This window comes from Haemorhous mexicanus, chromosome 4 (genome assembly GCF_027477595.1).
Source record: "Haemorhous mexicanus isolate bHaeMex1 chromosome 4, bHaeMex1.pri, whole genome shotgun sequence".
NCBI classification, from domain to species: Eukaryota; Metazoa; Chordata; class Aves; order Passeriformes; family Fringillidae; genus Haemorhous; species Haemorhous mexicanus.
This window is the reverse complement of record NC_082344.1, coordinates 23,270,367-23,288,173: the sequence shown is the minus strand read 5'-3', so window position 1 is coordinate 23,288,173 and position 17,807 is coordinate 23,270,367. Positions and strand designations below refer to the sequence as shown.

Sequence of the window (17,807 nt, the reverse complement as noted above, 5' to 3'; positions counted from 1 at the left end):
CCCTTTCAGTGTCCTGGGTAACAGGTAAATATCATTGTCTGGTTTTGAAAGTGGGGAAACTTAGGCACAACCACATAATGCATGTTACTGGTGTGCTCAAAAAGAGACACAGATCCAAGGAGGATGAACTTCTCCAACTTGTTGGTCAACTGAGCTTCTTTCTGACTTTCTGCAACCTTTCTGGTACTATCATGCCCAACATGAAATAGATCTTTGCAACTGTGTTTCCATTCCATCTATGGACAGTGGGAGCTGATGATGTGGCACTGTGAGCCAAAGTTACATGAACATGCTGGTTTCATGGTGCTTAAAATACCAGTGCTTCAGTCATCCCCCAGTCCCAACCCAATATTTCTCAGGACTTTGACTTATTTCTGAAGAATTACTATCAAGTTTTTTTGTTTTGTTTCGTTTTCTTCTTCAAAGCAATGAAAAATTCCCTTGAACATTTCAGACAACTTTCAGGTATTTTCATCAATGGTTTAATTGCTCAGCAGAATCTAAAGTCCTGTGCTTTTTTGCAGAAATTTTTCATGGTAATCTGTAGCAACCCACCAACAGGTCGAAGTCTCTTTCACAGGTGATTATCAAAGATTTTCTTGACCTGGACATGTTTACTGTGAAAAATGAATGCCTCAGTTACAAATCTGTTGCATTCCTGGAAAATTATATCAAGATGGGGTACAAGGTAAGATACTGCTTTTATGTATACCTTAATTTTTTTAAGGCTCTTTCTGTTCTAGGAGGACTTGGAAAGAAAAGCTCAGTACTAGAGTGTGATTTCCCCACCCCCAGTATGGCAGTAGGGAATCATCCATCAAAAGCAACAACTGAGATGAGTCTTGTGCCTGGTACTTCAGAAAATAGCACTGGAAAGGGCAGTCTAAATAGAATATGTATTTCTGTTGTTCATCTTCACTTTCACAGCCCAGGTCTTGATTTCTCTGTTGCTTCTTTACCAGGGAATCAATTAAAACTGGTTGCTCACATGCTGCAAGTAAGTAGTGCACTTCTTAAATAAGCTGTGGGGAGTGTTCTATCATAAAGAACAGTAATGAGTTTGTTTCTGAGACTGGTTGGTCTCTTGTCTGAACATGTCAGAGTTAATTAGTTTATTTCATTTGTAATATCAGCAAATCATTCGGAGTTTTTAGGTCACTTAAAATGTACCAAAGGTGATCAGTTTGGTTCTCGTGTGCCTCTTGCAAGCATGCCCTCAGATGGCCCCAAAAGTCCATGGGACCCTGGTTACTATGGCAGCACAGTGTGATGCACTGCTCTGGTAACAAGCTGCATTTTAATTAGATTCCTTTAAGGGCTGCCTGACCATCCTTTCCAGGTAAACCAAATGTCATTGTGTCTTAATTTTTGCAGTGAGATGGATATTGGCATAAAGGTTGCAAATGTCAGAACTGTGTTGGGTGCTAAAGCTGAACTAAATAGATACTGTGGAATTCAGGTTTGTAAAAATGTCTACTCTGTGTATTAAAAAATGCTTCTGCTGGTGTGCTAAAGAATTTTTAAACCATGTCTGACAGAGAGGAATATAACTCGGAGCTCTTTTTGCTGAGAGCTTGGATTTTAACTCAAAGCAAAAGCAATCTTCTATTGTCTAATTAAGAGTTAATAATGAGCCTCACCATTTCCCACTCCTCCAGGGGAAAAACACATGTTGCTTTTTTGTTCTATTTTGACAACTTTAATTGGTCTTGTAATGGTTCCTAATTAAACACATTGTAATAATGTTTTTATTACTGTAAATCATAGTGTTAATACTTGTGTTACATGACTTTTATATCATGAATTTCAAGTGTTTCCTCTCCCCACCAAAGATTTTTGTTCATTCCCTCAAGACAGTTGTAGGCAAATTGAGGTAAATTGCAATGTCATAAACTCAAAGAAAAGTAACAGGCCTGTATCTCTCCAGGAAGCACAGATGTTATTCATCCTGGTTTTCATAGCATGGACAGTCTAGGCCCAGGGATGCTCTTGTGGATGGGTCAGAAATGGACAGTGGGTCAAACAGCTGCAGCAAACTCGTAGTCAAGCCTCCAAGATGAGATACTGGAAGATCCACAGCTGTCCATTTAAAGGCTGAACGAATTCCATGAGCACAATGGAAGACAGGTACAAAATGTCTGCCTACCCATATTCATAAAATCTTAATATACATAATAGGACTAATTAATTGCCCCTAAGATTTGATCCAAAGTTTACTGAAATCTGTGAAAATATTCCTGCTGGCTTCACATAGGTGTGTTAGGACAGCTGTAGCTCCAGTATACATTTGATCTTCTTCTACAAATTTTGTATGGCAGTCTGCATTGACATGATGAGTTTCCACTTCTCTTCTATATGCTTTTTTGTGTGAAAATAACTGCTGAGACCCTTGGTTCTGGAGTTTCCTGAGCCACTGGCTATGCAGTACTTTTTTTGTCAGGCAGATGATATGTGATGGAGGTGATGCTCCCTGATCCTTAACTTGCTGAAAGTAAAGGAAGTTCTTTGCTAAGTATCTATGAATAGCAGAAGTGACAGAAAAGCAAAGATAAATATCTTGATAGTCCCACAGTTTAGTCCTTACTGGGCATTTTCAGCATAGCTGTGGTTTTATATGCTGGCAAAATACACCTCAAGTGCTGGGTTTGAATGGGGTGGTTGCCCTTAAGTATTGCAACCTTAGAGTTAATTCCTTTTTAAGGTAAGTGATGTTTATTCACACATTAATCCAAACTACCTCTTTGTGTTCTGCTCTGAAATAGCTTAGGAGGTAAGTGGTTTTGGTTTCCAGGGGCTTTAACTATATTATCTGGTAACTTTTTGGCCCCTAGCTTAAGGCTTTCAATGTTACTAGAAAAGACACTAACAATGAACTTCACAGGGTATGGTCATTCTGCTTGGGTGTACAAAATTCTGAAATAATAGCATGAGTTTTCACACAAGCAGGCCTGCCTGTGAATTGCAATAACCAAATGCAAATGACATCTTAGCCTTTAGTGTCTCCATGAAGCACTTTTAATGGAAATCTGTTTAAATGCAGACATAAACAGCTTTTCTCCAGCCTTCCTGACATTTAACATGTAACTCAGAAGGTTCCTCTGGTATGAAAAAGACTGGCAGATGGAGAAACAGCAGGTGGAACCTCAGATGAGACAGCCAGGAGGTAACAAACAGAATAGGAAACTAGGTCAGATGAGATTTCTCCCATGGTGGAATAAATGCTTTCACAAATGCTTCTTCCTCCACTGGATGCATTAAAGGGGGGTTTCATCATTTTCCACTAATATTCACAGCTCTGCATAGGTCAGAGTCTGCCAGCAGCTGATACATCTGTAGGGTACATTTCTGCAGAAAAGGTGAGTGTCTGAGATTACAAGTGTGTGTTTTTCAGCTGCAGCATGGGAGAGCTCTTCACAGGAAGCCAAAAGCATCCATACACTACTGATTAAGCATAAAATTTAACCAGAATAATGTTTTATGAAAAGGCAACTGCTGGGATACCTCATCTTCTCTTTTTCTTTCTATTCACCACTGTCCATTGGTTTCTTTATCTCCAATAATCTGCTCAGTTTCCAGCAGGTCAGATCTTACCCTGTGCCCATTGCTGAGTGTCCATTTCATTGCAAAATTTTACTCCAGCCAGTGTGTCTAGTACATTGTGGTGAGGCTGTAAGCATGTCTGCAGAGCTGGGGTTTTTGGTCCTTGGTCCTCCCTCTGAGAAGAGGACAGGTTGTCTCCTCCTTGCTGTGCTCCAGCCCTGCTGCAGCCAAAGGCAAGGCAGAGGCAGTGCCCAAAGGCACTGAGCTGGGGAGGCACAGGGGCTGTGCAAGGGCAGCTGAGGAGGCTGGAGGAGACAACCAGGCATGAGAGCCTTGCTGGGAATTGGTTGGCATTCGTTCTGCCTCACTCCCCCAGGCACTGCTTCTGGTGTCAGAGGCTAATGATGGAAAATATCCATGGCTTTACAACACTCCAGGGACTGGCACCTCCAGGAGCCAGGTAAATTGAGAACAGGGATGCTTTACTCTCCATGAGCCAGAATTCCTGTGCTGTTTGAGGAGACGTGGATTTTTATCCTTTTCTATTTTTCTGAAATCCTCTGTACCAGAAAAACAAAAGCAGTTTACTGAGTGTAATAGATGAATTAAAAAAAAAAAAACCCAAAGTATGAAATCTGATTTTATCAGTCTCCTGAACAGAAGAGGAAACTGCACCATGCCCTTAGGGTTGTATCCTCTGTTATTTGGCCAGGCATTTTATTCATGTGAATTTCAGTTGTAAAATTCCGTGAATCCTTGCAAAAATAACAAAGATGGTCATCTAATGTTAGCAGTTGTTAAGATAGCATCCTGCTGAAATGGCTGCATTACCTAAAACCTAAAATGGCTACATTATCCCAAAAGCAGAAAAATCTCAAAAGGAGCAGCCTTAGCAAGAAGACATAACAGTGCTGTTGTGTAATATAGGAAAACATGTTAATGGTGAGAAAATAAAGAACAGTGATTTACAAGCAACACATAATAAGGCCAAAAAGAAATTAAATCTGTGATCTCAGTCCACTAAGTGTCAACTTTCCTTGGCAGAGGAAAGTGGTGGCATCTCTGACAAAACCCTTGAAACAAAATTCCTCCTATTTCTTCAGCTCTCCCATTCCAAAATCCAGTTCCTTTCTGGCCCAGATTTGCAGCAAGAGAGTGATATATATTTTATTTTAATAACTAACTGGGTGTTCCAAGGTGGGAAATAAATGGACTTTTGAAAGGCTTCAATTTTCATTCTCAGTTTTGTGAAAGCTCAAAAATTCAAATATGATAATTCCAGTCTATTAGAGTCTGTGCAAAGGCAGTTGCTGTGCACTAGAGTGACAGCTCTCCTGTACTCTGCATTTCACAGACAGATAAGTCTTTTCTTGCTGTACTTGTTCAGTATGTGTATGCACTGTCATTAGATACTGGAAGTTTATTTTAGTAATAGTCTTCAAGTATTGTAAGTGTATTCAAGTATATGTAAATGTATTTCAGTAATTGTCTTCAAGGGTGGGGGATTATCCCAAATTCAAGGAATCCATTTTTAAGGCATTTAATATAAATACTAGGTAACATACCAATTCAAGCCTCACAACTAACAGCCCAAACCTGCATTAGCAGAGCTTTGCAGATAACACATAAGTGTGTAAGTGGCTTATCTTACCTACGGTGCAGCATTACTGACATTATTTGTTCCTTTACAGTGACATACACTGTGTAATAAAGATTCTCTGTTGTTACACACTGTTGCTACTACCCTACTACACCAGGGCTAGGAGTTCTGGATGATACAGCTCCATCAGTCGAGATCCAACATTTTTTCTCCCCCACACTGTACTTAGTGCTCTTTCTGAAGCAGTTGTCATAGTGCCAGTTCCACTTAACTGAGCGTGGTAATAAAACCGCCCTGCCCAGAAACCCTGGCATTTCCAGTGACAACACTGGAGTTTTTTGGCAAACCTTCTGCTCCTAAGAGCAGCATGGCTTTTCTGAACCCAGGTGCCAGTGGGACCTTGGCTCCTGTGTGATGCCAACAAGCTCTTCCTGTCAAGGGTAGACCATCACGCAAACAATCATGTTACATCGGGGTAGTCTGTCTCTCTCTCATAAGGAGATAAGCTATGCTGCTTAAATAAAGGGAATTATCCTGAGCTTGACTATACAGCTGAATAGATGAGTGCTAGCAGAGCAGCTTGATGGCACGGCAGCTCCTGGGAGGATGTTAGCTGACTAATGCAAGTCAGTCTAGAAATGAGAACACAAGTGCTCGCTCCCTCTGGATCCAAAAGGCAAGAGCTGGTGAAGAGAGGAGAGCTTGTGGTGAGATAATGCATTTAATATGTTGATAAATTGCCCATCTTTTTTCTCTCTCCTTAATTGCTTTTTCTTGTCTTACACATCACAAGGTTGCTGGAGGGAAAGGTCCTTGACTCTTCCATGAGTGTTTGTTCCCTTATTTGATAGGACCTTAAATATTACTGAAACTTAAGTGAAGTAAAAGGATAATAGTGTTAAATTGAAGGTCAGGAGAACAGAGTCAAGTGTGTTGTCTCTGGAGACCCTTTTGAAATCTTCAGGAAAATGGTAGGAGTGGTGTTGGAGCAGAGTTCAACTCTCAGTCCCTGTGGGCTACTTCAACCCTTTGTTGCCTAAGTTCCTGCCAGGTTTCTCATTAGACAAAGCACAGGTGCTGTCATGGGGGGAAAAAAAAAAGTTTTAGTTTACCCAACATCAAAGAATTTTGCATTGTTTAAAATGATATATTTGTGTGTTCCCAGCTCTATCTCCTTCTTAGTGCCTGAACCAGCTCCACCTCCACCTGGCTGACAGGGATGTAAATTCCAGAGGAGATGCTGCATTTTAAGTGGGATTTACTTTATTTCAGAAACTGAAAAGGGAGGGAAAGGAAGAAGAGTGTGTGACTGTGATGCTGCAAAGAGCAGGTGCTTTCTGGAGGTAAGTGGGAAGTATTGCTTTGCTGTTTCTTTAGTACCTGCAGGAGCAGCGCAGCCAGTACTGGGCTGTGCCTTCAGCTTTTTGTGTCTGTGATGGACATGAAGGTTGACATCAGAAAACTAAATCAGTGGGCAAGTACAGATCCCACAACATTGGCACAACAAGGGCATCCTTTGGTGATGTAGGATATAGAGGCAGACTTTCATTCAAATTCTGCTATTTGCTCGTGATGTTGTGGTAGGGAAATCACCTCAACTGAATTTATGAGCCCAACTTTAAACCAGAAATAGCTGTTCTTGTAAAGTGCTTGCTGATCTGAGAGGTGTTATTACTGCTAGTTCTGAAGCTACCCTGACTTCATTTAATAATGTGGACAAAATACAACAGTAGAAGATAAGGAATGGGAAATTAATTGCTAGCTAGTTGCCATAGTTTGATGTCTCTTTTCCTCTGACTTCTCCTGTCACACTTTTTGTGTCTTTTACCAGGGCTAACTGGCTCTCATGACTTCAAGAAACACAGGACAAGATCAAGACAACTGAACTGGAAAGTGTAAAAGAATGAGTTTGCAGGTTTCCCTGTTGACATGCAGGTATTTCTGTTAAAACCACCAAGCCATACTATTTGTAGATGGCTGATGTTTTTTAAAGGGGTACATTACCAAAACTTTTTTTAAATTATTTCGCTTACCATTCTGTGGTGGAAAAGAGCAACAGCAGGTCTTTTCTTCTGACTTCTTAGTTTAACTTGAAAGCGAGGAATGTGCTCAGTTAGATGTGACATGCAAAAAATTCTCTATTTTTTCCATTAAATAAACTGGAACATGAATATTCCCGTGGATATAATTGATTTGCACAGCATCAGTTCACAGCCAAGGTACCTGAAGGTAATTGTTTTTCCATCTTCCCTGACTTGGGATCGTGCCAGAGCCACGTGCTGATCCCAGGTCTGGGGTTTGTACCCCTGTGACACCTGGGATCAAGGAGAGCTGAGACTTGCTGTCATCACCAAACTTGTTGATTGAGCCAGCAAGAGTCCAGTCTGAGCTCTGGTACTGTGTGCTCAAGTGTCTGGAGTTGGAGTACATCCTTCCTAGACTTTTTCTTCAGGGTTTGGGAAGAATTTCACTCACGTTATTTCCAGAACACTCTTGCCAAAAAAATGGTCTATTTTCTCCCTTAACTTTTATCCTTGTCTTCCTGCTGATCTTACAGTGTTCAGTTACAAAGCCCAAGATGTGTTGACTATCAGGTCAAAGCCTTGCCCATCCCTGATTCCCAGTGCAATCTCTTTGGAGACATAATGTACAGAAAGTGCAGGGTTAGTACAAAGGACATGTGCTGATTTTTTAAAAGGAAATCTGCTCTATTTTTGCCTTTCCCATTTATATTATTTCAAAACCAGGTGGTTTATGAGCATATGTATTTTCCTGGGCACATTACTAGCCATTAAGTAGGAGTCTTGGCCATCTGAAAGGAAACAGAGTCACAGAGATAGAGGATAGAAACCAGCACTGCAAAGGCTTCCCCATAGGCATTTTTCTATGTCAGTGATTTTAGTTACATGTCACAGCGTAGTGAGATTGGGTTTGCAGAGCCAAGAGGGAACCTTGGAATAAATGATCCAGGTGAGAACCAGGTGTGAACATGCCCAGAGGAGCAAAATCCATTTTCAGCTATAGGGACAATTAAAAGTCAGCCAGACCTCAGAGGCCAGATTTAATTAATCTGCTCACTGAAATCCAAGTAGTTTATTTTCACACTTGTCAATATCATTTCCTTTTCCAGAAGGGGAGTCACCTTGCTGTTGTTTGAATCCCGCTTTGCACAGTACTTTGCTGCTCAAAAATCTTAAAAGAAGGCATTTCCTCCTCCTGTTTCACATTTCTGCTTTGGGGCTTCAGATTTCTGCCTCTCTCTCTGCTGATGCTTATCAGATTTACCTTTAAAAGTAACTTTCTACAATTTTTATGGCTATGCAAGGCTTCACCTATCATTGAGAAAAGCTTTTTCAGCCGTGCTGAAGCACAGAAGGACCTATCACTTTCCTGTTGGCTTTCATCCAGTTTGACACAGTGATGTATTTCTAGTGCCATTTTTAATGATACTGGTTGCAGGAAGATCAGTGTTTGTGGCTGTCATGTACAGTTTATCAGCCAGCTTGCTGGTGTCATTTTTGTGGGTTTTATGAGATTGTAAATACTCTGGACAGGTTGGCAGCCTGTTTCACCTCTCAGTAGTTTCAGAAATCCCAGGGGCTTCAGCTATTATTTGTTGCTGGTGTTAGGAGAGCATCCTCAGGCCCTAGATGTGATTGGGTGAAGGGGCTCTAAAAGACCAAGCTGGAGAAACAAACCTGACGAAGAATGTAAATGCATTACCTGCTATTTACAAAGCTGAAAGGGAGGTGAGTTTCTGTGGCTTTTTAGAACATCTGGCATATTCCCAGTGCCACACAAATAAACAACAACATTGCAAAGAAAGGCTGTTAAATACTTTTGTTTTAAATGGCAGCAGTCCCTTGTTTGCCAATGATCACATGGGCTTAAGCGTGAGGGAGATTTTTTCATACTCAGTTGGAAAAAAAACCCTGGCTTTTAGACTGACCTGCTGGGGATTGCATTCTGACCCTCCAATGGAATGTTCTGGCATTTGCTGGGGAAAGGGTGGGGAAACTGAGGAGTAGTGTTGGCAGCTAATCATCAGGTGTTGAGATAAGCCAGCACTCAGCATGTTCCTCACTTTGTTAGGATGCCACCACAAGATCTTCCTCCCTTTACCTCCCTCCCCCCAGCCAATTCTGGTGATTTGTAGATTTATCACTACTGTTATTTTACATGAATGACCCCCCAAATGCTGAGTCTAACCGTGCTGTGGGGTATCTCAAAAACCATCATCACCTTTTGGGGCCATGTCTGAATATACTTGAAAAACCCTACCAGGAATGTTATTCATATGTCATCATTTATGTTCTGTTTTCAAATGGATTCTTATTAAAAAGGACCTAAAAGAACCACCAAAACCCTCTCATCTGTTTTGTAGCACCAACACACCTGGTTTTTTCTTCCCTTAAACACAATGTGTTATTTAGGCTGTCAGAGAAGGAGCTGAGGAGCATTCAGTCTGTTTAGAACTGAGACCTTTGAACAATTGATTCACCAGATAACAGCTCTACCATTTTCTGCTTCCTTTGGCACGTGTGCAGATGCAGCCTGAAGTGTCTTGTGCAGATGATGAAGGCTGGGGGATTTCCAGGTCAAGCCTTTAGGTCCTGGGCTGGTGGACAAGCAGAAATACAAATATCAGGGTTACAGATAGATACAACCTTTTGTCTGAGCATTTTTTCCAGGAAGTCAGGGTTACTGTGCTAACATTTAAGATGCTTCACCTCTGTATTTAAATAGAAGCCTTGTCTAAACACTTTTAAAAATCTGTCCTCACAGGTGTTTAGCTTTAGTGATGTCAGGACAGAGTCAGTGCTGTGGACACAATTAGGAAGATTTTCTTGGTTTTTCTTTTTATTTGGGAGTAGGTTCTTGTCTTTGCAGCATGCCCAGTGCTTTTGGGCAATCACACCACAGAGATTGCTTTTGATTTCTAAATTAGTATTGATTAGAAGTCATCTTTTTGTTACTTGTAGTGAGTAACACAGAGGGAAACATCTGCTAGAAGGGAAGAAAAGAGGTATGTTCTGTTTAAGCTGTTCTGGAACCAATCATTTAACTTTGTACCAGGTAAATCTCATTTCATATTAATGAGTTTGTATTTCTTGCATCAGCTCTGACTTTCAGGAAGCCTCTTCCCTGTCACACTCACCTTGGACTACCTCAACAGTCAATTTACAGGAGACTGAGGGTATGTGCTTTGAGGTGGGGAATGCTTTTGATATGCAATTTTTTAATTGAGTTTTTAATTTATTCTTTCAGCAAGTTAAAAACCCTGTGGCAAGTGCCAAGGAAGGTGTGGGAGTGAAGCCAGGTCTTTCTCCTCCAATCTCTGAAAACAGTAGAGAAATGCCCTGCAAGGGATATCTTCCAGTCTGTCCTTTTCAAACCAGAAGCCTCCTTATTTTGTCTGCTTGTGTACTCCCAGTTTTTCTTCTTCCCCACACTGGAGCTCAAGGCAGTTCTGGGTGTTTGGGCAAAGTCCAGCATTCACTGATATTTCACAGTTTTCTGCTGGGGCTTCTAGGGAGTGGTTTTCAGCTTTTGCAGCAACCATGCCAAGGCTAGAACAGAGGAGGCATGCAGAGAGGATGGTAGTGAGGCTGAGCAAGCACAGCAGAACTGCTGAAGGGAAGGTCTGTTGTCAGGAAAGGGAGAACAGGGACACAGTGATACTCTGTCTTCTCTGCCCATAGGTGTGCTCTGTTTGCTTGAAAATCTGGATCTTCCCTCTCAGAACAGCTGTGGCCACTACCATGTTTAGAAATAGGAAAATAAGTGGCTGCTTGATGGCAGCAACATTGACAAACTGAGGCAGCACTCAAGCTGATGGCTCAGTGTAAAATAGCCTACTGTAATGATGGCCTGCTGCTTGTTTTGAATCCACCTGCTGCTGCTGCACGTTGTTTATTTGTTTTATATTGCTTCATTCATGCATTCCACTACCACCCTTATCCATCCTTTGCCAAAATTACATTGCTAATGATAAACTGCATGTGGCACTCCTGCAGTGGGGTGCTCAGTGCTGGGTTATTTCGTGCAGTGCTGTAGCAAAACAGCATGTGAGAAAATTCAAATCTGGAAAAGCAATAATTTGTTACAGTGGAAATGAGCACAGAATGACTCACACTGCTGACAGATTCTGACATGCAACCAATTTATTTGAGGTTTGCTTTTCTGCAAGACTTTTCTTCCTCTTTCTGTTCCAGATGTGCTCTTTGTAAAGGCTGCACAAACAAATATTTGATGCCCAGACAAATATTTCCTATCTTTAAACTTTGTCTCTTCTTATCTACAGAGGCTTTTGAAAAAAGATTCTGTACCTGAAAATGTGTGAAAATGTAGCAGGACTTTTCTTATGTTGCTTTGATACTGTTGATAGAGGTTGAATATTAACACCAAATATTTTGGGACTATAAAATACAGCCTGGAAGGGATAACTACCTGATCTGTGAAAGGCTACTTGTGTTAGCCAAGTTTTTCCAAGAGAGCTGTGTCATCGTCAGGTTTATTGGACTTTTATTGGACTCAGTACCAAGATATGAAAACTTAGGTTAAGGCAACACTTTAAGGTGCATTTTTTCTCCCAGATTCATACTATAAATACTAGATCAATAATCCTTTACCTCTTAATGGTGGGCAGTCTTTCTAAAGAGTAGGGTATTGAAACCTGCTGACAGTTCCCTTGGGACTGAAGGCTCTGATTTGCTGTGTGGGTGTCTCCATCCCTGAGACATTCAGGAACTACCTGGGTGCAATCCTGTGCTCTTTGCTCCAGGGGACACTGCTTGAGCAGGTGGGTTGGACCAGATGACCCCAGCAATGCTCCCTTCCAGCCTTTCCCATTCTGAAACTCTGTGATTAGATGTCTTGATTATCTCCCTGTCCACAGAATAGTCCTTCTGTCTTGACACAGAGCTGAGCAAAGGAGTAAAATCCTCTTGCAGGAATCCTCTTGTAGAAACTGCTGCCTTCTCCATAGATAAATGATAGGTATCTTGCATGATTAGTCAGTCTTCTAAATCCAAAGTACAGCTATATTTTGCACTGTGGGCTGGAGGGGGGCTGAAGAATGAGACTGAACTTCATTGGTAATCCTTATGTGCAAACAGTTTATGAATCTCAGCAGGAGTTGCTAAGAAAACAGTATGAAATAATACTGTCAGTGACAAGGGCTGCATAACATTCTGACACTTGCTCAGCCCTGTAATATTCCTTAAAGGGAAGGAAAATGCTAAATGCTCAGTTCTGTGCATACAGATGTAGAAAGAATGTTCAGAAACTTTAGCAAATCCTTCCAGAAGAGAAGAATGGGTTCTGCTTGAATTTAGTGTTCATCTGCTAGCTTTAGTGGTTTGTCTGAAGGAGGCAGACTTGTTGTCTCCTCTGATGCCATCAGAAAAACTGAGATGACTCAAACAGATAAACTGTTTTATAGGTGCCCTTAGCAGAGGGGAAGAGCTTTTGTTGCATTTTGCATCAGCTATATGTTGTTTTCAACATGTATCTTAACCTGACCAGCATTGCTGAATTCATGAGAAGTGCTTCTTTAAGTCTGAAGTACATGAAACATTCTCTTTTGTGATTGTTTGTTGGACTGGGGGTTTTGTTTGTTTGTGTTGTTGATGATGATGGTGGTTGTTGTTATTATTTAATATTCTTTGCTAAGAGTTTGATCAAAAATGTGAAGAAAACTTCATAAAATGTCTGCCAGCCTGCTCTCATTAGCACCCAAAAGCTTAAATTTTGGTTAATGTCTTGCAGTCTACTATTGCAAATAATAAATAGGATTACATACTGCTCAGCTGTGCACCAGAATTATGGTCAGTCTTGTTTCTCAGAAGATAAATGCAGTGTATTTCTTTCTCCAGGTGAGAGAGCACTGTAGCAAAGGTGCTGTGGGTAGGTGGGACCTCCAAGGATTTTCTCATCAGTTTTATCATGGAGAGAGCAAGGAAAGGGGCAAAGATGAATCCTGGTAAGGATCCTCCAGAAAGTATGTTTGGAGCATTTCACTTCCATGGTACAAACTGGTAGAGAGATGAGCACAACAGAGAAGGTCAAGGGCATGACAGAGTCTCTGGGAGTATTTTCAGCAGAGACTTAGGGGCTTTGGTGGCTGGAAGGTGGGAGGGAAGGCAGCTCACACATCTGCTGCTCAATATGTGCTCACTGAGTTCAGAGAAGAAGGGGAGGTGAAGAAGCAGCAGCAGGGGTGGGCCCTGGCACGAAGTCATAGGCAACGTGGAGACAGAGCTGAAACTCTTGGTTTTAAAGCTCCACTGGCTTGCATGGAGCTGTTAATGGGCTGGGGTTTGTGTTTGCCTTTTTTGAAAGTACTTGTTCCAAGAGAACTGTCTTGTTGCCAGCCTGACCTTATTGTCTGGAGAGGGAATTGAGGCAAGGCTCACTCTGGCAGTCACAGCTGGTGGTTCAGAGAGGGCTTGCAGGAAAGGAAGCTCTTGGCTTAAGCTGCTTCATCTGCAAAGGCTTTGCTTCCCACCAGAGACCTTGGGTGCACAGTATTTCAAATTTAACTGCATTATTAACAATAGCAGAGTGTAAAAGAAGAGGAAGCAATATTTACACCCTGGCATGCATGGTTAGATGTGCTCTGAAATGGGCCTTTGGCACAGTCACCTCCTTAAAGCTCTGGCAGACTTCCATGCACAGGGAAAGGTTTTTAGATGAGCCCTGAAATGGGATCTTCGCTGTCCCTACAGCAATAGCTACATGTGCAGTCTGGGCTTTCAGGTGCCTTTCTGTCATGCACTAGGAGGTGGAAGGGTGTTGGGTGAGGTTGCTTGCATCTCTCCTACTGGAAGGGTTTCTGGAAAGGTGGAGAAACAGGTACAGCTCTGTCCATCACTGCCTACAAGACCAGGGAGTGGATTCTATGTGACAGAACTTTGGCTAAGGTGTAGTGTTATTCCTGAAAAGTGTTTTTTAACTGCAGCTAAAAACACATGAGAATTGGAGTTTGGAGAATGTTCCTAATGAGCAGGAAGGAAGGTGTAACTGTTGGTAGTTATTTGCATTTTAGCTCTCAAAACAGCTTGATGTCTGCACCACATGGAGTTCTGTGACTGAAGGGGATGTTTTGTGGTGGGTATGGAGTATTGGAGCTTGGCTGATGGCAGAGCTGGAGAAGTGCAGGGTGACCAGAACACTGCTGGAGGGCAATGTTTCCACTTGTAAGCACTTGCAGGAAAGGATTAATACAAGTGAAATTAACTGCTACATTGACTGTCTTAGCTGAATAGAGAGACCAGGCAAATGTTTCCTCTCCACAGAAGCAAGCAAACCATCTTACTTGGAGATGGGCAGCCCAGGCAGAGAGAACTGACAGTGATCCTGCCTCTGCTGGGTGTCCTTCAGTGACTGGAGGCCAGTGGCACCAGAATGTTTCTAGCATTACAAGAACTGAAGTCAAGTATCTTTGGTGCTCATTTGAATTAAAAACAAACAAACAAACAAACAAAAAAAAACCAAAAAAACCCAACCAAACAAAAAAGATTTGTCACTTATTTCTGGTGCCAAGAGAACTTATTTTCCCTGTACATGTATATTCAGATGTAGTTCCTTTATTTTCCTGTAGGGAAGCTATTATATGGGCATCATAATGGTAAAGAGTTTTAGTTTTGGTTTTAATTATCTTTGTTTTCTCATTGCCTCCATAAAACTCCTTATTTCTTCCTCAGCTTTTTATGTCTCCCTTATAAAGACAGATGCTGTTTATGGGTGCACTGTTGTTCTCCTCCCCCTTTATTCATTTTATCACTATTTGCAGTTTCAGTGAGCAAGTTTGTTTCTGTCTAGAGAAGGTGCAGAGGGCTGGAGAGTTGCAATAAAAAGTTTGCCTTTTAATGCTTCATAATTGAAAATCTTCTGATAGAGAATTTGATGTCTCAGGTCCAAACTGGGTTCCAGTTCAGTGTAAGAACTCAGTTCTGGTTGTTGCCTTGTCAATACAATACAGATTTCTTAGTATTGTATCCAATCCCCAACAAGGCCTGGGATGAAATTCAGTTTAGAAAAGATGGAAACAAATGCCTTCTGTCCTTTCTGCTCACATGTACAGCCCTTTCACAAGCTACCAAACAGTGTATTACATTTCCAACTTGTGTGGCTTCCTGAAAATATTACAAAAAAAAAAAAAAAAAAAGATGTGATTATACCAGCTATTGGAACATTGCCTATAAAGCATAAATGGTAAATCAGCTTTCCAGACAAAGCCTCTGTGGAGTAGAGCCTGCTGTTCAAAGCACTGGCATGGTGCTTCTGCTTGCCCCTTTAGCTGATGTGGTGTTCTGTCTTGGTTGCTGGTATTTTTTCTTTCTGGATCTGTTGTTTTCTAGTGTTGTATTTTCACAAGAGAGAACTTAATCAGCTGAAATAGGGAGAGCAGTAGCATCAGTCATCATTCTTTTCCTTTCTTTTCTTTTTAAAAACTATATTTCACTGTTGGCTTTTTTCTTTTTCTAATTAAGATCCAGTCATTTATCAGCAGTTTATTCCCGATGCTCAGCTGCAGTTTTTTTGGAAGTGCTTGAGTTTTTCTGTGAACTAAAAGATGATACCTTGTTCTGTGCTCAATAATGAATACCCATGGGTACTTCCTTTTTTGGTCCTGGGTGAAAAATATTCCTAGTCAATGACCCTTAAATACTTAGACAATTCAGAGCAATGAAATGAGAAGCAGACCTTCTTGCTACTCTGCTAATACTCTGAAACATTTTTCAAAGGAACTGACAGCATTTAGATAGCCACAGGCTTTGTACTGCAATTTGTTTATTTTACTCCAGGTACATCTTCAATCTTCTTTTCGTGCTTCAGACACAACTCCAAGTCTAAAGTGAAGTGATGGAGTCTGCCTCTAAGGGAACTTGCATCAAGGCAAAGAACTGATTTTATTGATGGTGGTGTCTTTAAGTGAAAAATGACAAGTTGCTTTTAATAATCCACTTTTTTCAACTACCTGTTGTTTAAAAGTTTTCTGGCCATAAAGTCTGTGTCTCTTGTGCTATATAAGGCTTTATTCTACTGAGAAATTTCCATAACCTCTGGTGTTTAAATTGTTATTAAAGTGTTTCTGTGTACTGTCTGTGGGCAAAGAAAAGTACAAATTGTTACTGGGATGAGAATAGAGATGTATTTCATTTAATAGGCATCTGTTTTTAAAACCTAACTGCTCACATGGGGGCTTGCACAGCTCTTGGCTGTGTGCAGCAGTCTTCTACCCAGAGCAAGGTGGGGAGTTGGTGTATAGATACTGTTGATGTGTGTGTTCTCCTGCTCCCTCCCTTTTAAATCTCTGTCTGACCAGCCTGCTCCTCTGCTCTGCGTGTGCTCTGTGTTATCTGGGGCTGACCAGGGCAATCCTGAAAGAGCAGAGCTCTTGAATCCACTGCTCTGAGTGGGGGTACCTGTGCCCAACGTGTGTGCTTCAAGGTGGGGGAATGTCTTCCCTGCTTCCTCAGGCTGAAGTGGGAATCCAGCTCAGAAGAGTATCTTCAAGCAGTGATATATCAGTGTTCCAAAAGGCAGTGTACTGCCCAGGATCTAGATAACAGAGTTATGTCCTTGTCCCTGTGTATCGGCTTTTTCCACCACAAAGATGACAGAATGATATTCTCAGCCACAATTTTGAGGGAGAATCAGTAAAAGAACATATGAGCACAAAAAAATAAATGCTGTCAAAATCACCAGAATGTTTTGTGTGTGAAAAATTAATCACCTCTGCTGGGAAATAACTCCCAGTACATGTGAGGAAATTTCCAGATGCTGTGAGAACAGAAGAGCACAAACACAAACCAGTAGAGATCTCTTTGGTGTGAGCACAGCAGAACCTCAGGGAAGGCGATCCTGTGAGAAATTTTGGATGCAGGTTTCTGTCAATAGCTGAAAGTAAGCATCTCAGGAGATGTACTGCTTTATGGGGAAAGGAAAGCAAAAGCATTTCTGTCCCCTCTTGCTCACTGCTTTCCTGAACAAGCACTGTCATTTCCTAGGCCTCTTCATTGCCCTTCTATTAAGTTTTTCCAGAAATTGTTTCTATTGCTCCTTCTCTTATCCACAGAGGCAGTGTGACTGCTCTCAGCAACTCAAGGACCTCCATGAGCTGGAATCAAACACAGTTTGGAAAGACTCAGCACCTGGGGAAAGGTGCTGCCCTCCCTTAGGGGGAAGAGAAATGCAGACTCAGACACACGTGCTCTGATTGAAGTTACCAGATGGAAATGTGGTGATACAAGGAGTCCCAAGAGGATCTTTCTCTTCTAGATGTATCCCTGCATTGGCTGGTGTATAAATTTCAGTGAAGAATAGCATTTTAGTTGTCTTCTGGCACTTAAATTGTTTATCTTGATATATTGTAGTAGAGCTTTCCTTCTCAAAGCAGAAAAGATGCAGCATTGTTTCATTCAAGACAGAAAGCTTGTGCTTTTAAAAGATTTTAGATTAATAACTGTGTTTATCTAGTTTATTTACCTTCTGTTTGTTTGCTTCATTTTTCTTCTTCCCATCCTTTTTGTAACTATGCTGTTGGAAATGTTATTATTGGAGGTAAAGATCAGTGCAAATACTAATGCACCTGTGTTTCCTGGTGCCTGGCTAGGCAAGGCTTTCTTCCTTCCATTTTTAAATTCTGTTCTATTTTAGT

At 41.3% G+C, this 17,807-nt stretch overlaps 1 long non-coding RNA gene across 3 annotated transcripts in view; it reads left to right on the top strand.

Annotated features, from left to right (window-relative positions):
* The first annotated feature begins 9,659 nt into the window (after window positions 1-9,659).
* Window positions 9,660-17,807, top strand: part of LOC132326196 (uncharacterized) — a 35,181-nt gene continuing 27,033 nt past the window's right edge. For all 3 annotated transcript variants that reach the window (XR_009486167.1, XR_009486166.1, XR_009486165.1), the window contains exons 1-3: window positions 9,660-10,166; window positions 10,261-10,337; window positions 13,018-13,124. This is a non-coding gene — a long non-coding RNA (uncharacterized LOC132326196). The remainder of the gene's footprint in view (window positions 10,167-10,260; window positions 10,338-13,017; window positions 13,125-17,807) is intronic.